The 15,825-nt window shown below is 41.2% G+C and overlaps 1 non-coding gene and 1 pseudogene across 1 annotated transcript; both read left to right on the top strand.

Moving 5' to 3' along the window:
• The first annotated feature begins 9,681 nt into the window (after window positions 1-9,681).
• LOC134379360 (small nucleolar RNA SNORA70) lies at window positions 9,682-9,816 on the top strand. The gene has a single exon (XR_010023760.1). It is a non-coding gene; the product is annotated as a small nucleolar RNA SNORA70 (small nucleolar RNA).
• An 818-nt stretch (window positions 9,817-10,634) lies between these two features.
• LOC134379066 (oxysterol-binding protein-related protein 9-like) lies at window positions 10,635-13,761 on the top strand (annotated as a pseudogene).
• Window positions 13,762-15,825: the final 2,064 nt, after the last annotated feature.

Raw genomic sequence — 15,825 nt, 5'->3', positions numbered from 1 at the left:
TCAATGAGTTTCTTTTACAAATTATTTTGGGAAACCAGGTAAGCCATCAAAAAATAAAACTAAAGTTGCATCAATATCTCCCACTTTATACCAGGAAAATTTCGACTGGATCAAAGATTTCATTGTAAATAATGAAACTATAAATGTGCCATAAGAAATCATGAGAATTCTTTAATAAACTCAGAGTAGGAAAAGCCTTCCTAACTATGACACAAAACTCAAGAAACATAAACAAAATATTTATAAATTCATTAATACAAAAATAAACACTTCTGCAAGGCAAAAGTCACTATCAACAAATTCCAAATATAAATAGAGAACTGGGAAAATGTATTTGCAAGTAATATTGAAAACAAAGGGCTACTTTTCCTAATATAAAGAAAGAATGTATAAAGTGCTAAAAGAAAAAAAAAAATTTGTTTTAAAAGACCAACAACTCAATTGTTTAAAATGAACAACAATCTCCCCAAAATAAAATATAAATGGCTCCGGATGGAAAAGGGTGAATAATAAAATACGTTCAATCTCACAATTAAAGAATGCAAATTACAATAATACTGAGCTGCCTACCATTGTTTGCTCATCAGATTAGCAAAGATCAAAAATTTGATAATCATCTGTGTTGATGAGGTTATAGGGAGACATTTTCATATTGCTGATGAGAATGTAAATTGGTACAATTTCTATGAAGGGGAATTTAGCACTATTTACCAAAATCACAACTATTCATACCCTTTAATCTAGCAAATTCTACTTCTAGAAATTTATCCTACAGATCACCCACATACATACTTCCAAAATGGCAGTATGTAAGGTTATTCACTGCCGCTTATAAAATGAAAAATATTAGAAATAAACATGGCCATTGTCAAGATGAGTTAAATCAACTATGACACAGCTACACAAAGAAATAAGACCCCAGCTCCTCCTCCACACAGCCTGTAAATGTTAGCTTTCCTCCACACCCAGTCCTGGATGGTCTCACCCATTGCCAGGACATTAAATATCTTCATAGAAAATGGCTCATTCCAGAAACCTTGTAATCATTTTCGTTGTTTCCCTTTTCTTTAGTCTCTTCACCAAATACTACTAACCTACCTAAAAAAATAAATCTTAGTAGTTTTTAAAACAGCTTTATCATTGCATAATCAACATAAAATAAACTGCACAAAATTAAAGTACATTATTTGCTAAGTTTTTTGTTTTTTTTTTTTATTTTGTCGATATACATTGTGGCTGATTATTGCTCCCCATCACCAAAACCTCCCTCCCTTCTCCCTCCCCCCTCCCCCCCAACAATGTCCTTTCTGTTTGCTTGTTGTATCAACTTCAAGTAATTGTGTTTGTTATATCTTCTCCCCCCCCCCCGGTTTTGTGTGTGTGTGTGTGTGTGTGTGTGTGTGTGTGTGTGTGTGTGTGTGTGAATTTATTTATTAATTTTTAGCTCCCACCAATAAGTGAGAACATGTGGTATTTCTCTTTCTGTGCCTGACTTGTTTCACTTAATATAATTCTCTCAAGGTCCATCCATGTTGTTGCAAATGGCAGTATTTCATTCATTTTTATAGCTGAGTAGTATTCCATTGTGTAGATATACCACATTTTCCATATTCACTCATCTGATGATGGACATTTGGGCTGGTTCCAACTCTTGGCTATTGTAAAGAGTGCTGCGATGAACATTGGGGAACAGGTATACCTTCGACTTGAGGATTTCCATTCCTCTGGGTATATTCCCAACAGTGGGATAGCTGGGTCATATGGTAGATCTATCTGCAATTGTTTGAGGAACCTCCATACCATTTTCCATAGAGGTTGCACCATTTTGCAGTCCCACCAACAGTGTATGAGAGTTCCTTTTTCTCCGCAACCTCGCCAGCATTTATCGTTCAGGGTCTTTTGGATTTTAGCCATCCTAACTGGGGTTAGATGGTATCTCAATGTGGTTTTGATTTGCATTTCCCGGATGCTGAGTGATGTTGAGCATTTTTTCATATGTCTGTTGGCCATTTGTATATCTTCCTTAGAGAAATGCGTACTTAGCTCTTTTGCTCATTTTTTAATTGGGTTGCTTGTTTTCTTCTTGTAAAGTTGTTTGAGTTCCTTATATATTCTGGATATTAATCCTCTGTCACATGTATATTTTGCAAATATTTTCTCCCACTCTGTTGGTTGTCTTTTAACTCTGTTAATTGTTTCTTTTGCTGTGCAGAAGCTTTTTAGTTTGATATAATCCCATTTGTTTATTTTTCCTTTGGTTATTTGCTAAGTTTTGACACAGGTATACACCCAAAACTACTGTCACAATCAAAATGATAAACATATCCATCCCTCCAAAACAGCTTCCTATGCTCACTTGTATTCCCTCTGGCCCACCTCTCCCTATCACCCCCAAATTCCCATGCCCAGACAGCCATTTATATGCTTTCTGTCACTATAGCTTAGTTTGCATTTTCTGGAATTTTATATAAATAGAATCATACGGTGTGAACTATTTTTTTCAGGCTTCTTTCACTCACCACAGTTATTTTGAGATTCATCTATATTGTATGTATTAATCGTTCATTCTGTTTATTGCTAAGTAGGATTTCATTGTATGGCTATAGCACTATTTATTCATCTATTAGGGTAAATACTTGAATTCTTTCCACATTTTGACTTTTACAAATTAAACTTTTATGAATGCAAAAATATACTTAGTCTATCCAATCCCTTCCATTTAAAAAAAAAATACTACGTTTCTTCCCTCTATTTTTAGTACCTTCTGTAGTCTACCACTGTCCCGCGCTACCGTCTCGCCAGCAAGAACGACGCGGCACACAAAGGATCCTTCTGCAGATCAGCTTTAATGCATCTTGAGAGGGAGAGCATAAGCTTGCCAAAAATGGAGACCCCGAGCGAGGGAACCCGCGCCCTTTATATAGAGACTGCTCCTCGCCTAGGACGTGCTCCTACCTTATTGGTGGCTGCCTAATCGGCCCAGGCGTGTTACCGAGCAGCCCTGCCCTCCACCGGAAATCAGCGCCATCTTGTAATGGCGATTTCGGGCAGCTCCTCACATCTCCCCCTTTTTTATCATTTAAAGCGGCTGGTACAAGCTCGGTGGTCGCGGGTAGTTTAGCCAGCGTTCCTGTCTTGGGTCGTCCCTCTATAGACTTTGGCCTTACCCGTCATAGGTTGACCCTATCGCCACCGGGCACCATGTCTTAGGTTGGCTCAAGTCTGGGGAAGTTGCCCGTCTCTGGACACACTGGAGCCTGTTGTTACACATAGACCTGTTTGAGCAAGGGCGAACTCCTCTGAACAAGCTTCAGGGAGGCCAGCCAACAGGAAGGGGGAAGGGGAGTCAGAGCAGGCTAATCCTTAAGCATGGACAGCCAAACGTCAGGGTTGGCCCCCTGTTCCAGGGCTAGAAATGCCTGGGCGATGACTACCCTGTCTCTCTGGGTCTGGGCTTTTAATCTGCAGACCAACCATAGTAGGAGCACAGTTCCCCCACATAAGAACATGCCAACCCCAATCACTCCTGCCCACTCCTTGAAGTGGGACACGGCCGTTTTAATCCATGAGGACAGTCCGGCTGCGAAGGAGACATCCACTCTTGTTGAATTCACGGACACAATGGCCATGCGCAGCTGGTTTATCAGGTTGTCAAATTCTCTCGTCCAACCTGTTGAAAGATGCTGGGATAATTGTTTAGACAAATTTGCAGCTTTGGTATACTTTTTATATTGGATACTGGTGACACATAACCCTGAATATTTCCATTGACACCCCAATTGAGCAATTTGCCATAAAACGTCTATTTGTTCCTGCACAAGATCCACCCGCTGGTTAACCACCATTAATCCTCCCTTCAGCTGAGCGTTTAGCGCAGTCTGTGTTTCTAGGGCCTGTGTTACCGCGGAGGACAAATTATTCAACGTGGTGGCAGTCTGTACCGTGGTAGTCAAGGAGACGGCAGCAGCTGTGGCTGCACCCGCCGCCAGGGATACGGCAGCGACTATTGCCGCAGTGAGACCAAAATCCCTCCTCTGCCTGAACAAGACCATAGTATTGGGAGCTTCTACTGGGACAGGAATCCATCTAGGCATTCGAGCAACTATGGCCAAATTGAACAGCATAGCATTCCGGCACTGTGCATAAAAGCAAGTATAGTTATCACAAGCAATCTGACTCCTCTCATCACTAATATTAGTTAAAATAAACATGAAAGGAGGATAAAGGCAAACTGGTGTTGGCAAGACAGACACATTATATCCCGGCTGCAATATGGACACACAGGTTTCAAAGCACTCGGTAGTATTCCACTGAAAAGTGGCATTTCCCCAACCACCGCCCTTTAAAAAGGCGAACGGTGAAAGGTCCGTGCAGCTGCCATTCACCCCACATAACAGCCAAACATCAAAAGGGTTTGAACTGGTCGCCATCGTGGGGTTTTGATATGTCCAATTGTATCCTGCAAAAGAAACATTATACTGGGTTCCTATATAAGGCGAAAAGGTAAATTGATTTTTCACTGCCCACCCCGTCTTCTTGGACTGGCAGCCCGTCCAGGGCGGGGTTTCCCCTTTCTTAGGGAGTGTCTTCCAAGCCTTAATGGCAGTGTTAGAAACTTGAACATAAGCACCCCATGGGAAAGCCGTCTGATCAGCGGCAAATGGGCCCTGGCCTGTTAACATATCAAAGGTCCAATCTCGCTGCTCGGGAGTTAGTGCAGCAGCGTTTGCCCTAGCCTGAGCCTGTGCAGCCTCATGCCATAGCGCCTTCCATTCCATATATTGACCCATAGTAGGGAGCGCTGCCTTAGCCAACATTTGCCAGTCAGCAGGTGTCATAGCCACAGAGGCAAACCTTTCTAACAGTACTAGGGTAAAGTTGGCGTTTGCGCCATATTTTCTAACCGCCTCTGCGAGGTCCTTGATCTGGTTATACTCGACGGGGGCATGAACTCTCCCTCCGCCCTCAACCTCAAAAACTGGGAAGGCAGCTTGAACCTTTTTCCTCACTTTATCAGAGAGGAATGAGAAGGGATTAGGGGACTGTACATAAGGGGGAGGCGCCGAGGGCGCAGGTCGTGCGGGGGTCACCAGGGGCGGTCGTTTTTTCCACTCCCCGAGTGGTTTCCGCCGCCTATCGGGATGATATCTCTCCTCCTCGTACCTGGCAGCTTCCTCCTCCAAATCGGATTCCTCACTAGGGCTGAGGGGATCGGAGTCGGACTCATCCAGATTTAAATCTTCTAATTCTTGTTTTAAGGCCCCCAGCTCTTGCATAGGGTAGAGGCCTCCTTCTTTCCCTTCCAACTTTTGTCTGGGTTTTGAAATCCCTCCTTTACCGGCAGATGTGCCAGGAGTGTCACTTTGTTGTTTTAGAATCTCTCCCTCGTCGGTAGACTTACCGGGAGGGCCCTTTTTCTTATGGGAGACGTCTCTCCTCCTGCGGGTACCCATCCTCTCACTCCGTTCAGTTTCTGACATGCTGTCTTGGACCTCCTCTAATGTATTTTGCCCTACTATCACTACCGGTTTACAGCCCTCATCTTCTAAGCAATTTTTAATAAACTTCCAAATGGTCTTGGTGCCCTGACGGAGGTCTCCCTCCGCGTACTTGCGGTCAAGGTCTCTGCCTAGTTTGTTCCAAGAGCTCAAAGTCAAGGAGCCGGAACAAGCAAACCACGGCGCTACAGGATCTACCTCTTTTACAAAATTTTTGAGCACACGGCCCCCTACCTTTATATCACGTTGTCTCAGCACGGCCTCTAACGCGGTAACCATGGACTGAGTGGAACCCATAACGCGCCCCACTCCGTGGGAGGCGCTGTGAGACGCGCCGTTCCCTTACGTACTAGAGGCTCACACAGGTCTCTGGTGCAGCTGCTTATCTACGTCAGTCTGACCACACCAACGGGCGATTTCAAAACCTTTTAAACCAACCGGATTAACCCCAGACCAAGAACAGGCATACCTCTCCGAACTTACCCTCCTGCAGTTCTGAATCCTCCCTGTCTCCAGGGGGTCTCCGAAGGTGCTGACGATGACACAAGTTCCCGGGTTTCGGCACCAAATGTCCCGCGCTACCGTCTCGCCAGCAAGAACGACGCGGCACACAAAGGATCCTTCTGCAGATCAGCTTTAATGCATCTTGAGAGGGAGAGCATAAGCTTGCCAAAAATGGAGACCCCGAGCGAGGGAACCCGCGCCCTTTATATAGAGACTGCTCCTCGCCTAGGATGTGCTCCTACCTTATTGGTGGCTGCCTAATCGGCCCAGGCGTGTTACCGAGCAGCCCTGCCCTCCACCGGAAATCAGCGCCATCTTGTAATGGCGATTTCGGGCAGCTCCTCACATACCACCATCTCTAATAATGAGTAGGTATAAAGATTTCTAACTGATCTTCTATCTTCTACTACTCATCCTACCCAATCCATTCTCCACTCTACAACTATAATTACCTTTTCTAAAAGGGCTTTCTTGTTTAAAGCCCTTCAATGATCACCATTCCGCCCACACTGACCTGGCCCAGTATACTAAGAATAAAATCCAGACTCCATAGTCTAAAAAGCCTTATTCAACCTGGCCTGTCTGACTTTATCTAAGACCACTGCCTCTCATGCTCCAATTTTATTGTATTTTTTGGCAGCTGGACCTTACAGGGATCCAAACCCTTGACCTTGGTGTTACAAGGCAGCGCTCTAATGACCATAGCCAACCAGCCAACTCTCGTGCTCTGTACTTTCTACTCCAAGTTTCTTTCACACGATGTTCCCTTTTCTTGGAATGTTCTTCCCCACTTCATCTATTGTCTTGCAACTTCTTCCATTCCTTCCCTTTAAGTTTCTGAGAAATTGATAGTGGATTATAAACAACTATCCAAATTTTCTCCCACTGTCAAAGAGATAAGAGATGAATTGAACCATTCAAGAAGTGGAGCAAGAAATCTTTAATCTAAGGAAGAAAGAAAATGAACAAGGCCAAAGACAGGAAGTACATGATGCTGATGTCCAAAGTGCTAAGAGGCATGTCCAGGGGAGTCATCAAATATTTTCACAGATAAAGGGCACATAGAAGCAACCAAAGGAAAATACGTATTACTGAAGACAATTAAAAATTAAAAGCCAGCCTTGAAGAAACATTATATTATGAAATGGAAAAAAGATGAAAATTTTTAGAGAAATAATTACTAATATGAAATACAAAAAAAAGATCTAATGTAGAAATAATAAGCATTCTTAAATAAAAGAAGCAAATGGTGAAAGAAATGGTACTAAAAGATTTAAAAACAGAAAGAGAAGACAACCCACTAGAAAAAATGCCCCAGGAAAATCTGATAAAGAATATTTAATGCCTAGACATAACCTGAAATAAACTAAAAGCTTTAGGGACATCTGTGCAGAAAAGGCAAGTCTACAAATATAAAGGCTGGGAGGGGGACAGAAACTGACTGGCCTCAAGCTTTTCTGCAGCAGCATTTAATGCCAGAAGACAATGGAGCTCTGTTTACAAAGTTCTGAGTAAAAGAATGGGTAATTTTGTGTCCAACCAATTGTACTTTAAACATAAAGACAAGAAACAGAAACAGCCTTTAAAATAAACAACAATTCCTGAAATTCAGTGCTCATGAGTTCTTTTTGAAAAAGCCATCTGACAACAAAATCCAGCAAACCAAGTGTTAAGTGAAAATAAAGAACCTGGAAATGAAGGGTTGTTCATTAAACCCATTCGATGGTTTAAAGAAAAAGCAATACTATGAAAATTACAGTTAGAGGACTGAGCAAATTTGATAATGTCAAGTAATAATAAATTTAACAGAAATATGGTGTTGAAGGGGCAAGGTAAGGACTGTCTATTCCCTCATCTTCAGAGCAGGAAGTCTGTAGATATTGTTTAAACTGAATCATTTTGGGTTTTTTTTTTAAGTGAAAAACTCTTTTGAAATTTTACAGTTATTTTTTAAAAAATAAAATTGCTTGATGTGAAGAAATTATTAATTTGAATTGAGCAATTCTACTAAATTCATTTGCTTTCTGCTATTTAAGATAAACTTAACATTTTTTATTTTTAAAAAGATTTATGGTTAGATCCTAGAATTATATCTATATATGGATATGAATACATGCCTTTCGAGATGTCTAAGACAATGTCTGCCAAATGTTAATAATAATTATTTCTGGATAGTTGATAGTGGATGCTTTGCTTGTTATGTTTTTGTTTTTGTTTTACTTTTTCTTTAAACTTTTCCATACTATTTATAAGCATGTATTGGTTTTAAAAACCAATACCTTTTAAATGGGTTCCTAGGGGCTGGCTGGTTAGCTCAGTTGGTTAGAACACAGCCTTATAACACTAAGGTCAAGGGTTCAGATCCCAATACCAGCCGCTGCCAAAAAGAAAGACTGATAAATGGGTCCCTGACTTCTGAGCTATTCCAGGATGTGGCCAGGCAGAGGGACCTTGATCAGAAGGCCCACTAGTCATGGGTCTCACACTCACAAAGATCATAAACTTAGATTTTTTTATGTTCTCTCCAAATAAGGACACACATACTATAATTGAGATACATTAACAGAATTAAGCATTTGAAATATAGGGAATCTTCTTTTTAAAATTATCTCTGGAGCCTCAAGATGTCTTTGCATCTTTCACTCTCTAAGAAGCCCTGAGTACATTATTCAAAATTAAGAAATACTGATTTAACACATTGGGGAGCATATAGCCCAGAAAAAATGACCCTAGAGGCTTCCTTCCCCTTCCTAGATCATGCCCAGTTTCAAACTTTTTACCAGGCAAACACTATGCAACCCTAACACTGCCACCTATAGCTTCAAGTACTTAACAAAACGCAGCTAAACTCTATTCACCAATTCTGGAACTTGTCACCAGGCTTTCATCGGTCACAAAAGAATTATGAACTAAAGTTTTAATAATGTTGTGCCTGCCAGAAGAATCACTGAGAAAAGTAACTTTTTATGTTGATGTCTATTCTCTAGCTGAACCACAATGAGACCTCCTACGTTTTCCGGGACGGTCCCATCTTCATATCTCTCCATTTTCCCCTAAGTCAACTTGTATGGGCCAAATCATGTGTCCTGAATTTTGGCTTGGAAATTATAGATATCTATAATTCTGAATTGCTCTCAAACTTGGCTTGTATCATTGGTGGGCATAATATATCAACTCATCTATTAGTCATTTACTGAGTCCCTTTTTATAACTTCAGCACTCTGCTATGACAGATGCTAAGACAGTCCAACAAAGGAATAGACTCTTATAGAAGCTTTCACACTATTTAGGGAGACTGAACAAGCACATTTGAAGGTTCAGAGCAATCAATTAAATAGTTGGCAGATGGAAGAGATAATTCAGTACTTCAGTAAAAGGAGGAATCCTTGGAAACTAAAGAAATCTGAGCAGACTTCACGGAGGAGGACTTGAGATGAAACAAAGGAAGAGCTGACTCTATTTTTGTTGTTCAGAGCAAGGGAAAATCAATGCAAAGTCAAGGAGACAGGATTGGGCATTAAGTAGGTCTCTGGAGGTGGAAAGAAGCACAAAATAAGGCACAGTGAAACAATTGCATATTGAGGTGTACACCAAGGGTAGGTTGAATAAGAAGAATGCTTCTAGTCCAGTGCTATGTATCTGATAATAGTAACAATATTAATCACTCATTTCATGATTACTGCATGCCAAGCACTGTTAAGAGCTTTGCATATTGTAGGGGCCCAGTGTGCAATGGCTGCAAACAGCAACCTCCTCAGTAGTGTACACAGCCTGTTGCTTGTATGGGTTGCCCTAGGGGACCTTGGAGACAGTCCTTTCCAATGGACATTCATGTCTCTGACCTAGTGCTGTCCCCAATCTAGGCTCCAGACAAGTATGCAGGGTGCCTTTGGGAAGCCCCAGGGCACAGTGGCCAGGGTTCACATTGGCCAAGTCATCAGGTCCATCTGTATCAAGCTGCAGAACAAAGAGCATGTGACTGAAGCCCTATGGAGGGCTAAGTTCAAGTTCCCTGGCTGCCAGAAGATCCACATATCAAAGAAGTGGAGCTTTACCAAGTTCAATGCAGATGAATTTGAAGATATGGTGTCTGAGAAGTAACTCATCCAGGATGGGCATGGAGTTAAAGACATTCGCAGTTGTGGTCTCCTGGACAAGTGGAAGGTCCTGCACTCATGAGGGCTTCCACTGTGCTGCCCCCTCCTTATTCATGCTCACTAACAAGTCCTATTTCCTGTCCAAAAAAAAAGAGCTTTGCACATATCATTTCATTTACTCTTTATAAATAAAATTCTCATTATCTGCCCTTCACAGAAAAAAACTTGAGGGCTCAGAAAGATTAAATAACTCACTCCATGTCCACAAACTAGTATGTGGCAGAAACAAGATTCAAATCCAAGTCTGACTGACACCAATCCACCAAGCTCCTAGTCATGACACCATCTGATATCAGGTACAGAAAATGGCTTGGATACACTGTCATGGGGACGAAAGAAAAAATTAATTCTGAAAACAATTTTGTCAACTCTTCATAGGTAAGTGCTGATATTCACCTGAGGACTCTACCTACTGGTTAATGTGGATGGATCAAACTACATAGTGTAGAAGGCACATTCCCTTCCAGTCTTGGCCATGCTACTAACCAGCTGTGGGACTCTGGCAAAGCCAAGGACACTCTGGCTCCTCTATGCAGTCTTAAAGGTCACTTTCACCTCTAAAATTCATATACCATATTTGTTTTGCATGCAAAAGTCTTACTTCTAATGACTACACTGAAAATACCTTACCACAGTAGTCGGTTGTGTTGATTTAAAACGTCCTTTTTTATAGCTCTGAGCTACTGATCCTACCACCTACTAAATATACCTTTGTTCTCCTTGGATATAGCAACAAATGCAAGTGTGTAGATTGCTTTAAAAGAAAGTGTGTCATCAATTATTACTTAATACCAGGCTGCTTACTTGAGGTTCAAGGAGTGCAAGGACTGAAGGGAAAATGGGAGCTCTAACTTAATTTGCAAAGAAGATAAGTAACAAAAGACATGTGAATGCTTAAGAAACTGGAAGGAGGCTTGTTTTTATTACTCCTAATTCAACTACCAAACCTCACTGGGTGGTGTTCAAAATATTTCTATGAAGACAATATATCTCTCGCTCTCTCCAGAGACAAGAGGCTCAATATTAGTTTAGTCCAAGGAAAAATATTTCTATCACTTGGGTACTATATTTTAATTAATTGGACATATTTTCACATTAGGCTATTGCTTGTTTTTGTTTTGTTTTTCTCTAACTGGCTTACTGAGCTCAGCTTCATAAATCCTCTGAGCAATACCCCAAAATTGCAGTGCTGTGTTTCACCTATTTCTATGACAAAATAAACTTCTTGTCTCCGTACTTTAAATGGAAATTTCTTTTTATTGTTATCATCCACTGTATTTATTTCTGGAATGTTATTCCTCATAAAAGTTCTTTCTAAATACAGATAATGAGAAACAAACACCTTGGGTCTTCTAATGTAGAGTGGTATGAGTGTTCTAGGGTAAATGTGGCTGGATTACAGCTAGGTCTTCCCACATGCCAACATCTGTAGTTTAAGAATCTGGAATGGGCGCTAAACCTTTGGCTGGACTCCCTATGCCCACAGATGGAGGGGGGAGAAAAAGGGGTAGTCAGGAGCAGCCCCGGCTCCCTCCCCAGGAGGCACAGAGGGCAGGGACCTTGGCAAATGACTTTCTTACTGGCCTTTTGTGGAGTGAGTAGACCCCAAGGGTCTGGGAGAGGGGCCAGCCCCCACCCCTCAGTCCCTGCTGCCTGCCCAGAGTCAGGCTGTGGGCATGAATGTTGCACCCTCCCTTCCTCCTTCCCGCTGCCCTTTGGGGGGTTTGATTCAGGAGTTGTTCCCAGTGTCCAAGGCTTTGATTAGAAACTTACAGTGGCTGATGCTTACTTACAAATTTTGATAGCACAATTAAAGCTTTTTGATGACAAGTTTTGAAACTGCAAAGACGATGAACAGAGAAAGAATATTGAAACTCTCAAAAACACAAATAGCATGGTAGAATCAATTAAACACTGCATTGTGTTGCTGCAGATTGCTAAAGACTGGAGTAATACAGAGAAGCATGCAGATGGAATTACAGGTCCTATTAACCCTGTGGATGCAACATATCAACCTAGTCTCTGATCTGTAATCAGAACAATGCCTTCTCAGACTGTCTTACCTCCAGAACTGCACAGTAGTGTAAGTCAGAGCAGCATTCATCTTCCCTACCAGTTGGACCTGTATTACCTACCTTGGAACGACATCAGACTTCAACATCAAATAGTACAGGCAGTGGACATTCACCACCTAGTAGCAGTCTAACTTCTCCGAGCCATGTCAACTTGTCTCCAAATACAGTCCCAGAGTTTTCTTATTCTAGCAGTGAAGATGAATTCCATGATGCTGATGAATCCCATTAAAGTGGCTCATCCCCAAAGCACTTAATAGATTCCTCTAGACGTGCCTCAGTCTTGAAACACAGCAGCTCAGGAAATAGTCTGAAGTACCCAGATACCACAGATTCACTCAATTTCCTATTCAATGGAAGAAGTGATGCTGACCTTTTTGATTCATGTGACAATAGAGATAATGATGGGGAGGCAGAGGCAGAGCAAGAGCACGGGAGTGTTATCATGCACCTGTTGTCACAGGTTAGGCTTGGTGTGGATCTTACTAAGGTAGTTCTTACAACATTTACTCTTAAAAGATCTATTTTAGAAATGTATGCAGATTTTTTTTTGTATATCCAGACCTGTTTGTGAGCATTAGTGACCAGAAGGATCCCAGGGACAAAATGGTTCAGGTTGTAAAATAGAATCTCTCAGCCTTTCATGCAGGAAGGAAAAGATCAGTTGCTAAAAAGCCATATAACCCCATTTTGGAAGAGATCTTTCAGTATCTTTGAACATTACCAAACAATACTGAGGAGAACACAGAGCTAGTTTCAGAAGGACCAGTTCCCTGGGTTTCCAAAAACAGTGTAACATTGATGGCTGAGCAGATTTCCTATCATCCATGCATTTCAGCCTTTTAGGCTGAGTGTTTTAACAAGAAAATATTATTCAGTGCTCATATACGGATCAAATCAAAATTCCGTGGGATGTCAATTGGGTCACACAACATAGGGCAGGACCGTGTCATGTCTAGACTATGGCGAACATTACATTCTCACATTCCCTAGTGATATGGAAGGTCTATTCTCACAGTGTCCTGGGTGGAATTAGGAGGAGAATGCAATATTAATTGTTTGAAAATAAGCTAGAGTGCAAATATCATCTTCCACACAAAACTTTTCTACGTGGGCAAGAAGCACAGAATTTTCGCTGAGATTTTTTTTCTGCAAATGACAAAAAGTCTTTTTGCTTATTTGAGGGGGAATGGAATGGTGTAATGTATGCAAAATATGCAACAGGGGAAAATACAGTGTTTGTAGATACCAAGAATTTGCCTATAATTGAGAAGAAAGTGAGGAAGTTGGAAAATTAGAATGAAAATGAATCCCTCTGCCTTTGGAAGGATGTAACTTTTAACTTAAAAATCAAAGATATTGATGCAGCAACTGAAGCAAAGCACTGACTTGAACAAAGACAAAGCGCAGAAGCCTGAGAAAGGAAGGAGAAGAGGAGATTGAATGGGAGACAAGGTAATTTCATGAAGACAGAGAATGTTGGGTTTATGATGACTATTACTGAAACATCTCGGTGCTGCCAAGCGTTAGATTGGGAAATACAAAGCGTACACTTGACAACCAGGGCAGTAGGCATAATTAAAGCAACAGTCTTCCTTCATGAGAGCTATTCATTCCCTTCTTATTGCAGTGGCTCCTATCTCAGGGATACTGGACTTTCACATGCAGATGAACAATTAAAGCAAGAAAAGCTTCCCTTTTTTGCTTTGTCACAGTTATGATTTTGACATCAGTCCTGAGAAAAACTTCAGGTTTTGAAAACAAGATATCTGCTCCTTTTCCAAACAAGCTCCACATTTTGGAAAGCATTTATAAATCCAAGTCTCAACTCTGTACTCTAGTACTGCTGTTTAGATATTCAACCTGTTTCCTAGTTCATATAATCTTGGGATACACACACACACACACACACACACACACACAAATATACCCAGTGCCAGATTTTTCAGAAGTACTCCATCTACTGTAAGTATTGGTTCCTCAGAGTTATTTTAGGACATTATTGCAATGTATTAAAATCATAGGAAATTTCCTGGTTTCACCTCAAATAACTTATTTTGAAATTGAACTATTATTAAATTGTATCTAACCCTGGATTACAATTTAATTATACTCACTGCTTCTTAAGCCTTCATAAAGTAATTTTTACACACACAAAAAGAAACAATCTGGAATGGAGCCTGCATATTATTCTTTTCCAGAATTTAGGATCTCATTCACTGCATTCCTCTATTCCAGAATTTGGAATTTCACTGGAATACTTATAAAGTCAGAAACTGAAGGGTTGGAGATTTTATACTATTTGCAACCTAACAAGTGAGCCTGCTACATACAGTTTTATATACATATACTAACAGAACATGAGAGCTTTGGACCACAGACAAAGACTATTTATTAATCACAACAAAATCAGCAGCTACAGTAATATCTTGTGTCATTTCCCAAAGCCCCAGTTTCCACAGGATGAAACAATGAGGACCAGATGTTACCTGGGCAGGCACTTGGGTACATCATAGGAGAGGAATCCCCAAATTACAAAAAACTGATGTATATAGGTCTGCTGGTGACCTGCACATTCTCCCTTCCAGAGAGAGAGGGGGGACTTATATTTATTCTGGAATGTAAGCAAATCTCCCCAGAGAGAGGAGGAGGACTTTGCTCTCCCGAAATGTCTCTGAGGAGGGAGACATTTCTAAGCTTTATTATCTCTGTCTTCCAAGGCCAATTGCTCTTCAGACATCCTTAAACAGATAGCCTGAAAAATGTAGGAATGCCATGAAGAACAGTCTTCCACCACAGACAAGACTAGGGGCAGAAAGCAGTTGCCTCCAGAAATCTCAGGCCTCCACACCTGCATGCTCTGGATTCCACTCTGGGCTGTCACATCCTGAACTATCTTGGGAAAGTTGAATCCCATAGCTTGTTGGACTATCAAACAACAGCCAGAAAAGATCTGGCAAAGAAGGGGGAAAATTAAATACAAAATCAATAGGACAGAAATTAGATAACAAGTTCACAATGATGCTTGTGAAGAAATGATTTTAGAAAAATTTCTGATCTGAATGACTCATTGCTTTCTTACAGATACAAATAGCCTTGGACACAAGCAGGGAAGAAGCCATTTAAGGTGCTGATTAATGTGGATAGAGTCCCCGGAGTCTGGAGATTGCTCAGAGAGTTCTCAGATTAAGCCAAAGGAGAAATGATATTATCCGAAATGACTGGAGTGGAAAACCATTTATTCTGTAATGCTCATGTCCACTGACCACACAGTCTTGCTCCTTATTATACAGGCAAACCACAGCCCCCGTGATTATGACCAATTAAGACACTTGATTAGTATATTTCCATTTCTTAGCACAAAACAGTTGGTCTGAAATGGAACAGGCTAGAGTTGACAATCCAGGGTACCAATCAATGTACTGCTTGAAGAACCAAAGTGGCTCCTTGGCAAGAATAGCTTTGAAACTGGATTATGCTCTTGGCAACAAATCACCGAGTGCTTCTGAAAAATTGAAAGCATCTTGTCTGGGAAAGAGGCACTACCTCAATATTCTAGCTGAGGAACTCTCCTCTGGCGTTCACTAGCTGGGC

The sequence above is a fragment of the Cynocephalus volans genome, chromosome 5, assembly GCF_027409185.1.
Source record: "Cynocephalus volans isolate mCynVol1 chromosome 5, mCynVol1.pri, whole genome shotgun sequence".
Classification (NCBI taxonomy): Eukaryota; Metazoa; Chordata; class Mammalia; order Dermoptera; family Cynocephalidae; genus Cynocephalus; species Cynocephalus volans.
Note: the sequence above shows the minus strand (reverse complement) of the source record. Positions and strands in the feature narration are given on the sequence as shown.